The sequence below is a fragment of the Pholcus phalangioides genome, unplaced genomic scaffold (assembly GCF_987345545.1).
Source record: "Pholcus phalangioides strain wild (caught in Gottingen) unplaced genomic scaffold, Ppha-v1.0 ptg000017l_1, whole genome shotgun sequence".
In the NCBI taxonomy this organism is placed as follows: Eukaryota; Metazoa; Arthropoda; class Arachnida; order Araneae; family Pholcidae; genus Pholcus; species Pholcus phalangioides.
In genome coordinates, this window is record NW_028301610.1 from 23,915,063 (window position 1) to 23,936,388 (window position 21,326).

The window sequence follows — 21,326 nt, forward strand, 5'->3', positions numbered from 1 at the left end:
CACAAATCATAGACATTGCTATGCATTGTTTATACTCTTATTACAACTTTAACTTCACATTACAAGTAAGCTTAGTAGCTTGAGCATTATTTAGTTTTGTTCCATCTTTAGATAAAAGCTCTGGTTTGCTTACCTCTATTACAATAAGCCAGAGAAAGTATTTCACTAAATTGAATTTTTTTTTTTGTAATTTAGCCCTTGATCTACCACATTATAAAAAAATGAAATAATTATGTAAATTTTTTGGTAGGCATAGTTCTAATTAAGGCCTGAAAACAAAATTTGGTACACAAGGATTTAAATAACCTGGTACTTGAAAGCGCTATCAGCACTATGCTTATAATAAAAAATACAAATTCAAATATGCTAAATAACATATTTTACCACAAAGAAAATAATTTCTTTCATATACAATTTTGGGGAACATTTTGTGAAAGCAGCAAAAAACATCAAAATGAATTTTATTAATACCTATTTGAAAAAACTAACTTGTGCCGTCATCTGATAATTGTAAAGTGGTTATACAGCTTTCTCTCTCACTTCAAAATACCAACAATGGGCATGGAATGTTGCAGGGGTTTAAAAGTAGGTAAAAGATTAAAATTGTGATTTTTCTAGTTCATTTTTAGAAAGAAGGAAAAATTGTGTGTGTATATATATATTTTATTTTATTTTTTTTGTAATTTCCATTCTTTGGTGACATTACAGGTACTCAATTTTCACATAGTATTCTCTAATTATCACGAATTGTACAAGTGAAATTGAAAGTGTGATAAAGCATTCACTGAATATAATATTGATTTACTATAAAAATAATTTTCAAAATATTTTTGAGTGTGAAAATGTCAATTTTGTATTAAAGTTTTCAATAATTTATTAATTTTTAAAAAATTTGTGAAAAGCAAATCCACACTTCAAAAGCACTGTTAACTATGTAAATATTCCTTTAAATTGGTGGAAAATAATTGAATGTGTATAAATTTCAATACATTGGAATTTGATTAAATGATGTATCAACTTATATTCAGAAACTAATATTTTGTACAATTTTTTTGAATTAGTGTTAAGAATGATAAAATATTATTTGTACCACAGGTGTATATTGGTATGTTAACCAAAGAAACACAGAGTATTGAAAGTAATTAGTTGATCTCACTTAACGCGTTCCTGCTTAGTACAACTTATTTTTGTGATCTCGACTCTTAATGAGAATTACTTAAGATTTTCCCGTTAAAAGCATTTTTCTGCTTACAACATTTTTTGTGACTGTTTTTTGAAAAACATAAGCGTCCACTGTACATATTGTCACCTTATAACAAAAAACCTCTGTACATCAATTTTTTTCTTTTGAAAATGACTTTTTGAGATTTAGAAAATCATGTCTTTTGCCTACTACAGCTCTTGAAGAAAAATCAGTAATAATCTGCTCTCTGTAGAGAAAAACAAACTTTTTTTAATGTGTCATTCCATGGGATGTCCCATCCTTTTTTTTGCTCTTCCTGTGAAGTTGGGAATTTTTGATGCGAGAGGTTTTCATTATAAGGTTTATATTGATAAATGTCAGAAAACTAGTACCTTCTAGTTTTCTTCTAGGGTTGCAACTAGGGAGGGCAGACGAGTCTGGTGCCGGACCAGGGGGTGAACTATCTCTGCGGTCCTTAGCCGAAAAAAAGTAGTTAAGCCCCGATTTGTCCTTAGATGGCCAGTAGTTCGACTTTTCGGTACTATCTCTAAGCTAAGGACTTTTTTTTAGTAGTTACTTAGGACCGCTGCTAAGGACTGCCTAGCACCAGTCCTAAAGCAGCAAGAAAAGTAGTTCACGGCGGCCATCTTGGAAAAGAGGAAATTTCGTCTCTGGCCGCGAGTTCTCGCTGTGATATTTAGCGATGAAATATGCTGTTTTTTTTTCGAATTAAAATTTTTTTTACGATAATAATGACAGATAAAACTTGGATTATATCTTCGGTGTCATCAAAGTTGAAGTGATTCATCGTTATATCCTCAAAAACCTGCTGTCGTATACGTGTATATTGACATCGGCGATCGAAGCCACGACGAAGTGCTAGCATGTTCATTACTGAGGTAAGAATTATTTTATTGCTATCGAACTATATAAGAAAAGTGTTAGAGATATTATTAATATTTTTTTGCTCGGTAAATGCGTTATTTAAAAATATAAATGGGCATAATGTCACGCAATCAATAGGGCAATGGATGTCACTTGGTAATGCTGAAAATTATCAAATAGCCCATGTATATTTTGGGTTGTATTGAAAATATTTACATGGCGAATGAAAGATGAATCTTCAATTACGATAATATCAAATTGAAATTTTACATTCTATGTTTTCTGCTACATTAATTTTTTTAATGAAAAATTATGTCTAAATGAATTGAGCACATGTGTAAATAAATAATTACAAATACAATTCATTGATAATAAATTATAGCACCTAAATGACAAAAATTTTAATTAATTTTTTTGTGATGAGTAATGGTGAAATTGAAATAACGCATGGTAAAAATTGGCAGTAATGTTAAATATTAAATTTTGTAAAACTCATGCACTAAATTTAGTGTAAAGGATTAAAATATAGATTTGATATTTTGAACTGTTCAAATGAACAATATTGTAATACTTAGTGAAAGTTAAATTTTCAGAAAAAAATCATATGCTACTACTTTAAAAATTGCACTCTGTAACTCGCTCTGAGATGAATATTTAATAAGGAATCATTATATTGTTTTGTTGATATAAAAAATCAAATTCGTACAATGGGACTAAAAAACAAAGTTTTAATTTCAGGCACAGTTTTTAGTGCTGAGGTATATATATTATAATGAAAGGAAGCAGATTCGTGTTTGAAACATATTACTACTGCAGTATTTGGGTTATGGCCTTGCTGTGTGTGTTCAAATTTAATTTTTTGCCAAAAATTGTTTTTGATTTTGTGTGTATGGGTAACGACAGAAAAAAAATTTCCATGTCGAATACTTAAGAACTTTAAAATATAACATTTTGAGATGCTATGGAACTGAAACTTTTAACATTTAAACTTTAAACAAGCATTTATTTTTTAACGATGTTGTTAGTAAACAGCTGATATATATATTGTATATACATTTGTGAGACTTTTCTAACTCTTGAAAAATTTTGTTTCCCAGGAACTTGGCTGTAGGAAGCTACAAAGTTATGTGAAGGTTTTCAAGGTTACCTAAAAATTCTACCAGAGCAAACAAAGGTAATTTTAATTCTTTGTATTTGACTTTGAGCAACAGTTTCCATTATTATTTTCATGTAAAATATTTCCATGCATGATTTAATAACATAAATTTTAACATTATGTCGCATCATTTTCACTGATTTCATTTGTATCAACAACCCTAGTGGAACATATACAGTCGAACCCCCGATTTAATGCCACCATCCCACCCAAAGAATTTTGGCGTTATATCAGATCGCAGACATAATAGCGTTTCGGAGAGGCTGTATTACATAAATTCACATGTTTATTAAGAAATGTATTTCAGTGTCTCATTTATGTTGCATGATGAATAAAATGACCTATTTTATACACATTCAATTTTGAGTTGAGAAAATTCATAAAAATTGTAAACTGTAAAATCACTTGAATATTTCTCAATATAAAACTTAACAGAAACATACTTCCCTCTGAAATTATTGTAATTTCAGCAACACATTTTATATGTGCAAAAACAAAATAAGCAGGGGGGGGGGGAAAGGTGGCATTGTTTTTAGTCCATACTTTATTGGCTTTTCTCGAGAAATATCTTGCTATGAGTAATTTTCTTTATAATCATAATTTTTTCAGATACTATTGAAAGAACAACTCTTTTTGACATAATTGAATTGAGCAAATTAAGATAGATTTCTTAATGGCTACCTGTACCACTCAAAATTTGACCAGTGCAAGTAAAAACATGTACTGTTGAAAAACTTGTCTTGGCTATACGTATAAATGAGAGGAGAGGACATTAAAAAAAACCTTTAGAAGCTTTGCTAACTGAAAAGCAATATTAATTCTTTGAAAATTTTATTATCATATTTACTGATTAGCAAATTTTGTGAATGGAAATATTAAAACAATTAATATAGTTGACGACAAATAATAATATACTTTTTACTAGCGAGACCATACAACACTGCAAAATTTGTATGTTAATTTAAATAGGGGTTCTCCGATCTACAAGAGGTTGCTAAGGATGTGTTCTAGAGCGAAGCTGAAAGGAGTGAAAATATTAAGTAAGCTGCGTGCCAATAGGTTTTTTCACTTCATCTGTCTGACCAAAATTTTAGGGTAGAAACATGGCTCGAAAAATTGAAAAACATTTTTGGCGCCGGCCAAATTTCTTCGCAGCCAAGCATATTTTTAGGAGAAATAATCTAAAGTAAAAAAAAATTATATTCAACTTTTTCAGCACTTAGTGATAATCTTCACATATTGGAAGATGCAGACATAAACTCCAAATATTTTGCGATCTGCATAGAAAATTTTAGGTGTCAGTATGATTTTCTTTTTTGCAATGTTGGCTCCTAAGATTTGTGAAGCCCTAGGTAAATACATCTAGACATGAACAAGTGCATCTGTGTGCAATGCCAGGCCTCTCTTGTAAAACACAGTTGATGTATTTTGGATCCTACTGTGATAAAATGGTGGCGAGTCTACAAAGTGCTATTGTGCACGAATTATCTCTACTTATGCAACTAAAGATTGTTATAATTTGAAATAAAATATACAGTACATTTAAAGATTGATAAGCATAATAAAAGTGTTTTTTTCTTCCTCTTTCTAATTTCAGGTAAATCAACATTTGAAGATGCAGATGAAAATTGATGAATCTCAAAAAATTATATTCTTGAAAGGTGCGATTTCTAAGAAAAGTACAACAAATAAATTGTGATTATGATAACTTTCTATGAATATATGTTTGAAATAAAATGTGTTTGTATGACAAATCATGTGTGTAAGTTGTTATTCAATTCATGTTTCTATTAATCAACTTCAATCAATCATTCATCTTTTAATGAAATGAAATATACGATCAAATGAAAGTCATCAGGTGAAGTTATTTGTTGGAAGCTAAATATGAAACAGATAAATTGATGAAAGATCTTTAATATAGAAGTATATATCTTTTAAATATTGAATTATTCACTTGCATTAACAGGTAAGTGCTCATTCATAGAGAATCATGTTCTGATAGTATTTTTTAATACTGAGGAGAAACCCATAGTTTAAAATACAGAACTACAATACGCAGCAAGGCAGTTAATTCTTTTAATTATAAAATTGAAAATAATTATCTTGTAAAATTATCAATAATTTATTATTTTAGTTGCTCCAGAAAGAATTTGCAATTCGTTGTTTCAATGAATTTAAAAGGAATAAAAATGGATAATAAAAAATCATTTAACAAATTGGTCTTTAAAAAAAAGTGACACTCAATATTAAAAATAGTATTCAGCTGGGGCCTCAAGTAGGGCTCCCGATGTGAATAGGGGGCCCAAAAATTCTATAATTATTTTGCATAATAACCCTTTCAAGAAGAGGCCCCCCCCCCCAAAAAAAAAAAGGGAAAGTCTGCCCCGAAAAGGCACATTACGGCCATAGGCTCAACTAGTGCCGGTAACCTTAATTTAAAATCTTACGTTTTGTTGTAAGAATTTTTTTTTTTAAATTTTGATTTCATCAGTATGCGACCCACATATATGCAGCTGGGGTCCCATATACTCGCTTCTTCAATCATCTAAAAGTGGGGTCCATGAGCTCGGACAAGAAAAATACTTTAACTATTATTATATACTGAATCTTATTCTAAAAAGAAGTCGCAAGATGAAAAATGCAACGTCCTCATACGTTTACAAAATAATTAAACTAGCCAGCGATATTAGAGCAAAAAAAATTGCAAAACACGGGTGACAAAAAAATGTATGGCGAGTCCCTCGGAAAAAGTTTGTTTACAACATGTTTGTTTGTAAACATGAAATCGCTGCCACAACCCACTGCGGAAAAACGATTATTAAATAATTAGTAGTAGTTGTAGGCTTCAAACAGCATCCCGATTGGTTAGAGATCTGTTACTCTCGAAACCAAAAATTTTCTCCCCCTCTAACTACTGTTTCACGTCACGTGACCTTAAGGACTGGTAGTACATAGTACCTCTTAACTACTAGTAGTTGAAGCGGTCCTTAGCTTCAGTCCTCCGACCGGTAGTTCATTAGGACTAGTAGTTACTAAGGACTGCAGAGATAGTTCACCCCCAGAATGGATGCTCAATTTGTCCTTTAATTGTTTCTTCTACATTACAAGGGGCGCCCAAATTCTAGCTTGCCCAGGTGGAAAAAATATCTAGTTACTCCCTTGCATCTATCAATGGGTTGATTCTGAGAAACTATGAATTAAAGCAAATATATAAATCTCTGGACATCTTGGGGAAAAAAAATATATTATTTCCTGTGTAAGTCATTTAAAGTATTAAAATATCTTTGAGAAATTGAAATTTGCTGATTCAATTAATAATAAAGTAGATAAAAGAAAAATGAAAATTCAAGTAGAATTTCTATTTAAGAAATAGCAAATGTGGTTAGCGGTAGAACTATATTGACCATTGATATTTTGATTATATAATTTAATTATAAAATTTGATTTTGGTTAACTTCCCATCCCCCTTCACCTCTAATGATGAATGTATTTTATGCTGATTTGACTTTTTAATAAATTACTCTGAGAAACAATTTTTAAAAGTAAATATCAAGATGTTTCATTTAAAATCAGCCAGAAAATACATATTTGGTGCAAATCTGTTTGAATTTAGGCATTCTATGGTTCATCTAAAATTTTTTGGACAGCAAACATTTTTTTAAACAACTTTTCTAAAACAAAATGTTTCTTTTTAATCAAAAGACATAACTTCACACTAAGATTTATAAAACACATAATTTTGCAATTTGTCTTGAAATAGAATCTTTTTCTATAAAATACTTATATAAAACTGGTTTATAGAACTTTGTTATATAAACCAGTTTTATATTTCTTGAAATAAAAAGGTTTTATTCATTGCTATATATGTGTAGTTCTATTTTATCAATATTCAAAAATTAAATTAAGTTTGAATAAGCGCGATTTCAAATCTTTTGAAAACCATTCAAAAACCATTTTGAATTATCAGTAATGATATTACTTTGGGAATTTGTGTCATGACCATATACAATCACATTCGTAAAAAAAAATGCATTCCACACTTTTGAAATCAAAAAATTCAAAATTGAATTTTCAAAGTATACAAACAGAAATTGAGGCCAAATTATAGCCAATCTATTGAACAAGTTTATTATTTCAAATACACTGCTGGCCACCGTAAATGCAACACCCTGAAGGAAGCATGCAAATAATATGAAATTTACAACATGCATTAGCGGAGGTGAGATATGCAAATGATTAGAATTTCAGCGCAGATGCACATCACGCGCGCCTGTGGCGCCACTTCAAAGCGCTATTTAAGGCTTGGAGATTTGGACGATTTGAAGTACGGCAATTGTGTTTTTCTTGTGGTTTTTTCAAAAAAACGATCAATTATGCCTCGTAGAAAACAGCGATCATCTTTTGATCAAGTATCCGAGTTCGACAGAGGAAGGATAGTGGCCTACCGAGATTGTGGATTATCTTTCAGGGAAATCGGTAGTCGTGTTGGACGAAACCAAACAACTGTAATGCGGATATGTGATCTTTGGATGCAGGAGGGTACGACGGACCGACGTGTTCGATCGCATCCACCTCAGTGCACCACTTCACGTGATGACAGGCGTATTGTGCGTATGGCAGTGACGGATCGCTCAGCCACATCACGAACCATAGCACAGCACATTCAGTCTGTACCGCATCATCCAGTGTCTGCGCGTACCATTCGACGCCGTTTACAGCAGAGTGGTCTGTCCGCAAGACGTCCATTGCTTCGTCTACCCTTGACGCAGAACCACAGACGTCTCCGCCGCCAATGGTGCGATGAAAGAAGGATGTGGACGGCACAATGGAATGAAATTGTCTTTACTGACGAGTCACGCTTCTGTCTGCAACACCACGATGGTCGGATTCGAGTCTGGAGACACCGTGGAGAGAGGATGCTGAACAGCTGCGTTATGCACCGCCACGCTGGTCCTGCACCGGGTATTATGGTATGGGGCGGTATTGGATATCACTCTCGCACTCCTCTAGTACGCATTGCCGGTACTTTAAAAAGCCAGCGCTACATCTCCGAGGTGGTGGAGCCAGTTGTCCTTCCTTACCTTCAGGGCTTGCCCACAGCCATATTTCAACAGGATAATGCACGACCACACGTGGCACGCATTGTCCAAAGGTTCTTCGTCAATCGCCAGATTGAATTGCTTCCCTGGCCAGCTCGCTCTCCGGATCTTTCGCCGATAGAAAACATGTGGTCCATGGTTGCTCAACGATTGACCCAGATTACATCCCCAGCTGCCACACCAGATCAACTTTGGCAATGCGTGGAAGCTGCTTGGTCTGCTGTACCCCAAGAACACATCCAAAGTCTCTTTGAATCAATGCCGAGGCGTGTGGCAGCGGTGATCTCCAACAATGGCGGCTACTCTGGCTACTGATTTTGGCAGGAACCACACTTCACAGAAGTCTATAAATTTAATCATTTGATGCTTGGTCAACATGCTATCTACAAAATAAATATTGTTGCGATATCTCTTGTCTTTCTTGGTGTTGCAATTTGGGTGGCCAGCAGTGTATTTTCCCCTTCTATTTTGTGATATTTCAGTTTTTGGGCGTTAAGACTTAGTCATGGATTTTGTCCATTCTGTTATGAAAACAAATATCGCTATAAAAAATATTTCTATTTTTACTCCTTAAAATAATGAAAATTTATTTCTTATAGGCTATATGTTGAAAAAAAAAAAGTTATTTAATTTTTTTTCTTGTCGTTTTGATGTTTTTGTAAATAGCATATAGAAAAGTTTAAAAATAAACACATTTAGGTAATTCAAATCAAAACTTTCATTTCTGACACAGTGGGTTTGTAATTTATAAGTTAACATCTTAATTTGAAGTGTTCTTTGTTATAGTGAAAATGCCCCAGGGCAAGCGGGTTATAGCACAGGGTACGAATTCGAGGCAAGAGTTGTCAAGAAAATAAGACTAGAATGAGAGAAGGGCGGCAAAACCATAAATGCGCGTCTGATTGTGTATGGTCACTAGATTGAACCGTATTTTACTCGGACCTATGATTTGGCTCTTTGGAAAGATGATTGTCCACCTCCTGGCCCAGGGTTCCAGAGATCGATCTTATAATTTATGAAACTTCTGCTCCTTACAAATTTAGTTTTGATTAAATTCAGTTCGATGAGTAGAGAGTTCGGGCTCGCTCTAGCATGAGGGTAGGGCCTCGGATAAGACGGGTCAGCCACGACAAGAAAATATGGTCTGTAGAAGGGGCCATGGGCTAAATAAGGTTGAGAAACACTGTAATAAGCCCTGCGGTCACGACCCATACGTTAAAAATTTCTAGTAAAGAGGTAAACTAATTTTGGTACAGGAAAAAATACTGTACCTAATCAAAACAAGGACCTTCGAAAAAACCCCGATAAAATTAGTCTCAAGATGAAGGCAACTAATCTAGTGGGAAAAAAACAGTTCCTGCCCTCTGGAAAAAAAGCCATTGACCAGAGAGGCGCCGGCTGGACATCATGCATTGTAATTTCTGTATTGAACACATAGTAGAATGACGTTTTCTTTCTGGGTCCAGCTAGTGTGGATTGTTCCTTTTTTACTGTTCCCTTTTTGAAGATGGGCTTGTTTTCGTGGGAAAAATCAGATTCCCCGAACTTTTTCCCTAGGGTCTGACTTGCAGAAATGCAAAGGGTGCATAAAAGGTAAAAAAAATAGTGCAGTCATAGACGTCGGTAAGGGCTGGGTTGAGATTAGTGTTATATTTTGCAAAAAAAAAAAAAAAAACGATCACCCTTTCCCCGACCAGGAGAAAATTTTGCGTACGACTATGTAGTACAGTCTTCAACCTTTTTCCAGTCGCGAGCAGTGCAGTCTTAACGCATGGGCCCACCCGGGCCTCACAAAAATGAGACCCGGTTGAAATTTTCCAGGATTTATCCGAAAATCCACTTGGCCCGGGGGCCCACGATACACTTAAGACTGCCCTGGTCTCGAGCAGTGCCTGTACCTATCATCAAAAGAAGAACGCCCTTACGGCCTTTTTGACGTACAAATGCATGAGAAATCGGGATGATTTTTATCCTTGAATACCATTTGTACAAGGTGTTTAATTGGAACGTCGATCAAGTGCTCGCAAGTGCCAAATGAGATACGAGAATAGAGCACCATGGTGCTAGCGAGCAACGGGTAGAAAATGCCTGATATAGTACATTGGCTACGTATTTGACTTCAGGGGGTAAAAAGGGGTCTCCAACGTATGGCCCGCGGGCCACATTCGGCCCTCGGAGCTTTTTGTCGTGGCCCGCCGATAATTTTCGGAAAATGGTTGAACACATTGAGAAACTATTAATTCAAAAAATTAATGAAATAATTCTTAGAGTAAAAGAAATAATTTCAGAATTGAAAGAATACCAGAATTTACGAAAATTCAGATATATTGAAGGAAATAACTTTTGAATTCTTGAAACAGTTTTAGAATTAGTGACAAAAAAAATGATTTATAAATCAATGAGAGAAATAATTTCTTAATTTTTGTTAGAAATTATTTCACTACCAATAAAAAGAATAATTACATAACTATTTAAACAAATAATTTAAAGGTATATTGAGAAGGAAAATACGCACACAATATTACACCGAAAAGTTCAGAATAACTTAATAAGCGATTTCCAATAAAAATTAATCTGAATTTAATCGGTAATTGATCAAAAACTTTTCAAGAATTAGTGAAAAAAATTTCAGAACTAATCAAATTTGATAATTAATAAAAGAAATAATTTCTGAATAGATAAGTCTTCAATTATTTTTGTCCCTGTTCAACTTGGGGCCCCATTGGCCCTCCCCTCGATTAACATGTCACTGAATTACATTAGTTGGTAGCCCGCGGGCAGTTTCGATTTGGCCAGATGTGCATGAAAAATTGAAAATGTCTAACTAAACCGCTTCTGCACAAAGCCCTAGTTCAGTGCCGCAACTAGAAATGAAAATTTACTCGGGGTAGGCTCCCGCACTCTCCAGCCCAGGACCAGTGTCCATTTTGGCGGCGTCCTCCCTGTAATTTTGAATGGAAAAACATTCAACTCGGCACCCGGGGAACCAGACCCCCAGCTTAAAAATTGTCATTTTTTTTTATGTATCAAAAATGAGTTTCACTCATTTAAATAAAAATGCACTAGCAGGTATTTTCCAGGAGCCACACAAAATACGTAGGCCCGGACATGGCTCCCACCAGTGTGGGCTAAATATATTCCCGGAGCACACCATCTGAAAACTACGAGAAATTTTTTTAATTTTCAGATGCTTAAATTCAACTTTTTAACTTTTTCCTTGATATTAATGAATTTTCTCACTTCAAAATCAAAATTTTCTGTTAAATTTAGCCTTAATGGGAAAATCTCTAATTTAAAAACAAAACAGCAATGTGTGTGTGACAATTTTGGATAAGGGGGAAAAATCGCCCTATTTGGCTAAAATTAAGTTTTAAGTGAAAATTGTCAAACATTGTATTATGAAAAGTCAACAAAAATTGTAATATCAAACTTAAACATCGAATAGAAATTATCGAAAATTTCATTATAAAAAATTTCAAGAAAACTAATGGCTGAAAAATTCCCGAAAAATTTCATTATCAAAATAAAAATTATCAAATTTCATTATCAAAATAAAAATTATCAAATTTCATTATCAAAATAAAAATTATCAAATTTCATTATCAAAATAAAAATTATCAAATTTCATTATCAAAATCAATATAGAAATTATAACAAATTTCAAGAAAACTAATAGCTCAAAAATATGTGTTCCCGAAATATTTAGATATGATTAAATGTTCCACATTAACTGGCCAGATGGCTAGTTAAAATCTTCTCTCGACAAACTTCTGGGCCATAGTAAGTTGAAATTAAATTTTTCCATCAATAATTAATCGAAATTAACTTCATTATCTACTACGAAAAAAAAAAATTCTTTCACTCACCATGTTCAAAATACGAACAGCTTATCTTCTTAAAACAGCATCCAGGACAAATTTTAAATTTTTAGACACTAATAATCTTCAGATTTTTTGGTGATAAAATAAATTCAAAAATTAACCAGTACCGGGTTCGCAAACGGGAGGGCCAGATTGGTACGGCCGGCGAAAGATTCCTATCTGACCCGCTGCAGTTAAACTTACAATATTTCTAGAATTTCTAAATAAAAACATTTTGTGCGGATTTGAAATATCAGGGATGCTGGATACTTGGAGGGTCGGCAACACAAAAGTGCTCCTGTTGAGACCTCTTTATCAGTCTGTTTCTATGTGAAGAATATGGCCCGCCTTGTTGCGTCAATCGCAAACTGTTCGCAGGGTCGTAAAACTTATGACCCCCACCCTATCCTTCTACAATGCAATGCAATACAATCACTCTGCTGCACGCTTATTCTGGTAACCTTGACTGAAACTTGATGCCTGTAGTACAACTAGCGAATGTCACCGCGTTGATTGGTGTTCGAAGATAGAATGGGCCACACAGATGGGAAAACGGATTTCATTACCCCCCACCCCTCGCTTTTGGAAAATCCCCTCCCATTACACAGTATTTACATTTATGGTGACCATACGTCCCGTATTTCCCTTTTCACCATGGCTTCTATGTCCTAGAGTAGAGACTCTAGGCTGGGAACTATTGTGGGCCCCCCTTTATGATGAATTTATAGCGTGAAAAAACAACAACAAAAAAATGAGAATAGTCCCGGGTCGCAGGGCTGTAGCCCTACCGGCCCCATACTTTTGGCCCCCCCCCCGCCTTTTTTCCAAAAATTTCCCTGCGCTTCCCATGTTTTAGTTGCAGTTTTCTTGAATTTGCTACTTTAATCAAAAACGTTCGTATAGGTTATATTTATAAATCGATAACTGAGTTCATGAGTTGAAATTTTCAGATACCTTTGTGTATTTTCTATGAATATTTCACGTACATAGTATTTGTGTATTTTCTATGAATATTTCACGTACATAGTATTTGTGTATTTTCTATGAATATTTCACGTACATAGTATTTGTGTATTTTCTATGAATATTTCACGTACATAGTATTTGTGTATTTTCTATGAATATTTCACGTATTTTGCCATTACTGAGTGTCTTGCTAACAGCATAGGCGGATTTAACGGCGGAGATACGGGGGAGGGGCAAGAGTCAAAGGTGGAATCGACTGATCTAATGTATATATGAATTGACATCATCATCATCATCGTGCCCCTCCAGACTTCCAAGTCTATCCCCGCCTATGACGGCGGGGCGTCCCGATTTCTGATGGGCACCGAAAAACTTGACACTTTTTTTCTATCTTAGGGGGGGGGGGCCCAATATTTTCTTCTTCGCCCGGATTCTCAACCGACCTTAATCTTCTGCGCACCAGACAGATTTTATAGTCATTCAGAGTGTATTTATATCTGGAATTTTCGGTTGAAAATCTGTAATAAAACAATTTTTTTTTTTTTGAAGTTTCATTATACTTTGTAAAAAAAAGTGAATTGAAGTATAAAGTGAGACAATATTTCTCAATATACATACACCATGGCCTATGAATTTCAACGCAAATCCCTTTTTTTGTTATATGTTTTGCAGAGTGAACAGTTTCAGAGCACGCAAAAATGTAAGGAAATATGGAAATGTTCCGGTAGCAGTCTTTCTTTTCCTTCATTTGAGGGAAAAGGTTGGGTAGGGATAAGAAAATTAATTTGAATCGATTAATGAGAAACAAAATATTCGGTTACCACTATGGCCCTAACAAGGGTGGAGCTGACAGGGCCCGGGACGAATCTCGTAATTTTTTATTTTTTCACGCTATAAATTTACTACACAAAAAACCCGTGGAAAGACAGTCTGGTCTCTGGCCATGATCACCACAAACGAACTTATTTTGAGAATCTTTCCTGATTTGGGAATTGAAAGTAGCTGTTTGTGTTATTTTATCAAGTTTTGATAGTTTTTGTGCCGTAATAATTATCAATTTCGCGTAATTTGGATACGTCCCGTATTCTCGAGGAAATATGGTCAGCCTATGTACACTGGTTACAAGTATATATAAAACACCTCTCGTATCCTTAATTGTCAACCAATAATCATTAGTTAATTGAAATCTTTGTTCTCACCGGGAAGTAAGTTGAAAATTTTAATTAGTATATAACAAAAAGTTTGAGTTGATGGTAAAACGGTTTTTCCGCATTTAAGAGAAAAAAAGCTGTTTTTTTCCCCAACTTTCCTCCGCTTTTCGAATATCTCGGTGAATATTGCACTTAGAAACGTGGAATTTTTTAGTTGGCATCGGGAGAGACAGGGCAACAACTTTCTAATTGGGTTTTGGGGCACATGGGGGCTGCCCAACCCTTATGATTCTCCCCTCATTGAATGTGTGTGCGTGGCCCGCGTAACTTTACGGAAATATTGATGTGACCCTCTCAGATGCAAAGCGTTGCAGACCCTTAATGTAGTGTAGCGTTTCTCAACCTATGGTTCGCTGACCAGAGGGGGTCCGCAGTCGGACCTGGTTAATTTAATTCTATTTAAAGGAAAAATGTTTTCATTGGTATTAGTAATATATTCTTACGGGTTCAAATAAAAATTATACTTTCATACTTAGGGTAACTATATCTAATCGAAGAAAATACTGGAAATCGCAATATTAAATAAATATGACCAAAAAATGCAGTTTGTGACAAATCTGCTAAAATTGCTGAAGAGTCGGGAAATAAAGGACCACAGCAAATCGCAGTAAACTAGAATGTATTTCATGGAAACAAAAATATTCGTCATTACTGATGACCATTTTCATTACGTGAAATTGATCGTAATTACGAAAAAATAATGGACAGTGCCAATTATTACCGGAACCGGTGCCACGAGTCGGCAAAATCACCAATTGTTGCTGAAAATTATGAATCAGTGGAAAAGCGGAGGACTACTGGGACTCGCAGTGGATCGCGAAATGTAGCTCACGGAAAAAACATTGAACATGACAAAATATGTAAGAATTATGCGCAGAATATTTTTTACTCATAATTATCATAGTATAGTTTATGTTATGAAAGGTATCTTCATTCATAATTTTAAATATTAAAGTTCAATTTCAAATGAGCTCCGTTGAAAAAAACGGAACGATAGTATGAAATCGGAACGGACAAAACCACAGGAATGTCCCGTAAAATACGGGACGCACGGTTATGCTACTCATGCTGTAAGCTAGAGGTCCTTCGATTTGTACCGGGTATTTTACTGGTCCTTGGATTCAGAAAGGTTGAAAAACGCTGGTTTAGAGAGGAGGGGAATAAAAAAAAATATGGTGTCACTTTTGATAGCGGTTTTTCATTGGTTGACATGGTGCAGAAAGGAAAAAAAAAAATGGAGTTGACTTCGATTCATGCCTACTTGTTATACAGCTGTTTTTCTTTCAGTGTAGGATCGGCTTGAAGGAGTGGGGAGGGATGTAACGATATAATGTACTATAGCAGTGGTCATTGTCGTACGCAAAGGGGGCGTTTTGGGGTTCTAACTCCCCCCTCGAGTCATAGTGATATTTTGCACGGAAATGAAAGTAAATCCCCCTCAGAAGGAAAAAAAATCTGAAACCACCCCCCCCCCCAGAAAATTCTGCGTACGCCTATGGCAGTGGTTGCCCTGGAGTCTTCTTGGAATGGGATGGATGCAAATGTCTAACCCGTGGGTTTGCGCTCCCGCGATCTTGCACAGCCGCTGGGGCCGCAACTTGTTACTGCGTGGGTGAAAGCAAAAAAAGGGCAAACAAAGAAACCTTGGGGCAAGGTTTGGGATACTCTTGCAGGGGGATGGGGACGGGTAATAAATTCACATCTGGTTTTTCTTTCCTGCCAGCCAGGCCTTCTTCAATCCCACCAATTTATAATAATAGTCTTGAGGACAAAACGCCACACGCACACACATAGCACATTCTCTTCTCCTCTCAACAAGTTGGGACCACAGCGGCTGCACAAGACCCCGATGACGGAACGCAATAGGGGAAAGGGGGGTGTCTGATGGGCTGGGCCGACAGTAGTCAGGCTGGAGTAGTAGCTCTGTATAGAGTAGTGTGATTTTCCATTGAATCATCTATAACCCATCACCCCTTCCACATAAAAATAATTGGCAAATACTTAGAATATTTCCACCAGGGGCATGGGTATCATATTCAAATGAAACAAATTGCAATTCGCAAAAAATTAAATAAAAATTATGGGTTAGGGAAGATCGATCTTTGGAAGAGAGGCACGAAAATTTTCTTCCCAAGAAATTTTGGGTTACTCCACCCTTTTCAAAAAAAACATTTAAATTTACAGAAATTTGTTAAAATGGCGTATAAAGGATATTTGCTTTCGATATTTCAATTTCTTCACCGAAATATTATTATTTTTTCTAGTATCTGGTTGGCACGGGTCCCCTGAGCACCCCCGGGTTAGGGGTCACGTTGACTGGACCCCCCTTTCCTCCTACGGTCAGCATACATTACTACTGACAGGCTCCATCCAAACGTTAGCAGGGCCGCAACTAGGAAAAAAAGAAAACCCGATCGCCCCCGGGACAAATATCTTTTTGGCGCTCTCTTCGTAATTTTGAACGCACAAAGATAAACTTGGCACCCTTCCTGTTCCAGCATATGGCTAGAGGTTCTGTTGCTCCAGGCGCCGGACCCTTCAGGACACCGACTTCACTTTTTCCCCCCTTAAAAAATATAGGGGGCGCCAAAATGGATGTTGGCCCCTCCCCCTGGCGATAGAGTAAATTTTCGTTTCTAGTTGCGGCCCTGGTCCAGGGAATGAGAACCCCATGCCCTCCCCTATTTGGACGCTAGTCATATGAAAGAATCTCGTGTCTCTTTTGGGTTCAGTTCACAGACACGGATCTAGAAACCTTGGGTTGGTCGTTCCTCCCAAAAGCAAAATAATATGAGAAAAATGAGCCTGTCCCGTAAAATACGGGACTATCCACCGAACCTGTACAATCGATTGCCCCATCCGAGACAATTCCCGGTATTATCGGCGCCTGTCTGTGCATAGGTGTAAACTGGTATCCGACCCGTGGGCTTTGACACCCCCCCCCCCCCCCGCAATATTTGATACCATCCGTATAATACCGATAGAAATATTGGGTGTATCCTCCCGCACACAAAGCACGCATGTTAACGTCCCCGTAAAGTTGAAGGAGAGGTCAAAGGGTAAAATTTGAGACCCGCGCCTGTAAGTCACTCTTCTGATCATTCCCATGCTCACACACTTTCTAGGTCATTTTTGGTCATTCACTATCCTGGATCCTTGCTCTTTCTAGGTCACTCACATGCTTGCACACAGTTTTAACTTACAAAATTTTAAACTCTCTTCACTTTTTTAGTCACTGACTGATCTAATTCCTCGCTCGATAGGTCACTGTTTTCAGAGGCGATTTTGAGTTTAGTGTCACCCTCTCTTCTCCCATTCTATATAGTCTAATTTTATTAACCCACTCATTCCTCGAATTTACTGGCTCGCTTGAGCCAATAAATACGCCTGTCACTCTTTTGGTCACTCATATGCTTGCACTCTCTCTAAATCACTTTTCCGGTCCCTCACTGACTTGTTCCCTTACTCGTTCGGCCACTCACATGCTTTCAAACTTATTGGTTACTCTTCAGGTGACTCGCTAACCTGATTCTTCGCTGCCTAGGCGACGTGTTTGGTCACTGACGTGCATGCAAACTCACTAGGTCACTCTTTTGATAGCTCGCTCACCTGATTCGTTGCTCTCTAGGTCGCTCGTTTGGTAACTCACTGACGTTCATCGCTCTTCAAGTAGAGACGGATTAATGCTTTTGTCACCTATGGGCTCCAGGAAAAATCTATCCATGCTGAAGTGCGGGACTTATTTTTTGTGTCCCCATCCATGTTTTTTTTGGTCGGGCCCGTAGCCAGAAATTTCGTTCGGGGGGAACCAAAGCAATAGAACAATAGATTCGGCCATTTTTTTCGGTCATTTTCTCACATTTCGGGGGGACCAGACCCCCCAAGAACCCTGTCCCCCTTCGCTACGCCCTTGCTCTTTAGGTCACACTTCTCGTTCTTCGCGCACTCTAGGTAAAAGCGGATTTGTGGTTTTACCGAATGTTGGATTATACGAATTTTACTGCCCTTCTGCCTCCCCCCCCCCTTCTAGTCTAATTATCTTAATCACTCGTTCTTCAAAACCTATTTCCCTGGGTATAGTCATTATCATCTATAGCAGATGGTGTTAGTATATACAGTCGAATCCCGTTTTAACGAATACCGTTATAGCGAAATTCTCGTTTTAACGAACACTTTTGTAATCATTCATATAAGTTTACATAAGAACAATGCAAAAACATGGAATTCCTTTATAACGAAATTTCATTTTAACGAAGTGATTTCTCCGGTCTCTTGCAGTTCGCCATAACGGGATTCGACTGTATTCCCCGTTGCAACTACGCCACTGTTCCCAAATTGGGCAATATCGTTCCGGGGGCGATGGTAGTCACGGATACAACATAGTCCTCCGAGATCGTTCAGGAAGGGGGGGGGCCAATGAGAAAAGAATTCTTAAAGGGGGGCGATTCACAGAAAAGTTTGGGAAACTGCTATTAGAGCCCGTAAGTTCAGGCAAAATGCCATAATATAAGATATGTGAATGCCTTTTTTTGCCTATATTTTCAAACTTTTTTGTATAAACGTCTTTTTTCTTCCATAAATGCCCATTTTAACTTTTTTTTAAATTTATTAGGCGAGGCCATATGCTGTAAAAACACCTCTGGAATTGTGCTACGAATTATTCAAGTGATTTGTGAATGTGCCGCGGTTCACTCAAGTGATGTGGAACCACACCACGGGTGGCTCGAGAGTGCCGCAAGTCACTTGAGTAATCAGTAAACGTGCCGTGGATCAATTAAGTGGTCTGTCAATGTGCCGTCGGCCGCTTGAGTGATCTGGAACTGTGTCTTGGGTTGCTCAAGTGATCTGAAAATGTGTCGCGGATAAAACCTCAGCGATGTTCACCGCGAGTGGCTCAAGTGGTCCGAGACCATGTCGCGTGTTACTCGGGGGGGGGGGGGGTCTGTAAACGTGTCGTGGATCACTTAAGTGAGTTTGGAAATGTGCCACGGGTAACTTTAGTGATGTTAATCTGCACCACGGGCAGCTGAATTGCTCCTGAACTGTACCGCGGGTTAACTAAGTGATCTGTATACATGTGCTGCGGGTCCTTTGAGTGATCAGGAAGTGTGCTGCGGGCCGGTCAAGTGGTCTCTGACTGAATATGCTGCGGGTTCCTTAAGTGATCTGTGAATAGGGGTCCCTTAAGTCAGTGTTTCTCAACCGCCGGGCCTGACATCAATCGTACCGGGCCGCGAGAATATATTCATTACCCTTTCATTTTTCAAAGTATTGTATTTTCACGAATAACTAATTGGTTTATTTCACTATTATGGTACATATTATTTTAGTTTTTCAGTCTAAAAATCATACAAAGGAAGATGAAAAACCCTCCTAGAGTTCCAGATCAAAGGCTTCCAGCTGCAATTGTAAATTATAAGAATTTGGAGGATTCCTCTTCCCCTTATCGCACTGAAAATCCTTCATTTTGTTGCAAGGCCCAAAGGAAAGGAAACATGTCTCTGGTCCTTCCCTCCCCCTCGAAACTAGTATTTTTAATTGTGTCTTTTTCTTTTCGTATTTTTGTGTATCCGTCTTCATGAGACCCAAACAATACAGCAGGGGTGGGGAATGTTTTTCCATACTCTCCGTCCCTTTCCCCGAAAATATCCTACTGCTTCAGGGCTCTCTCTGTTGACAACCAGATGACCCTGTCGTTTGCGTGTCCACGGTTTGCCATTGTCGGCACCACAGAAAATGTCCTGAAGACAAACAATAATGCCGTGAGAAAACTCGGCATCCCACGTTCCTTGGAGACTGGAAAAACATCTGTGCTACTCGTCAAGCTGCATAACTTCAAAGGGGAATAATTGTGAGTGATTAGGAAAATTTTGAAGCAAACGTTGAGGGGGGGGGGGGGCTGAAGGTTGCCATTTGTCCCGTATATACGGGCTCAAGCCCTTATGCAGGAGAGTGAGTGGAGCGTTGCATTGTATATTGATTATTGGTGGCACAGCCATCTCGTAAAATATATTGGGGGCGCTCAAACAGCCTCAGTACCCAGGTTCTGGCGCTTAAGCAATGATGATGTTTACTGCAGTTGCTGATGAAACGCTTCGTTTATGTTTTGACTTCTGCACGTTATTAATACATTACGGGAAAAAAAAAATGTTGCATCACTCCGCAAGAAAATAATGAATTCAATTCATTATAAACGGGTTTTAATTAATTAAAATAGATTAAATTAATTAATCAATTAAAGGAGGGTTTAATTAATTAATTGATTAAATGGGTTTTTAATTGATCAGCTCGCAATCAAAATGTAATTGGTTGTTTATTAATTATTAACTTTTGAACGAGTAAACTATTCCGGACCGGGCCGTAAACTCGCAGCAATTTGATTCACCGGGCCGCGGTTCCAAAAAGGTTGAGAACCACTGCCTTAAGTCATCTGGAAATGTGCCACTTAGTTAATTTTTACAAAAGTAGGTTCGAGAGGTTACGGGCCACATCAAATGACTCCGAGCACGGCCCCTAGGCTGGGAACTTTGGCGGGCTCCCTCTGAATAAATCTTTTTTTTTTTCTTCCATCCATTAATTATAAATGCATTTTTTAGTGCCTATTTTTAATGAGTGTTTTTTTGGCTGCCTATTTTGACCATTTTTACCATTGACGGGTGTAACTTCCGGGCTCCAGTTATGATCTTTGGCAATTGGAGGGATGGGTTCCCCTCCCCCCACTATATACAGTGTTCCAGAAACCTTGACCTTCCCGTGGGAAGGATGCTTTCTTCGGTGCAAAAAACTAAAAGGCCCCCCCTTCCCCCTTCATGTATGTCCTCAGGGATCTTCAGAGTTGAGGTTATCCCAGACATTCTTATCTTGTGTCTGTTTCTTGGAAAAGAGAGTTTGGTGTTCTCTCTTTCCTCTTTTCCGTCAACAATGAGTCAATAGAATAAAATTTTTATTACTTTCCTCCCAGAATCC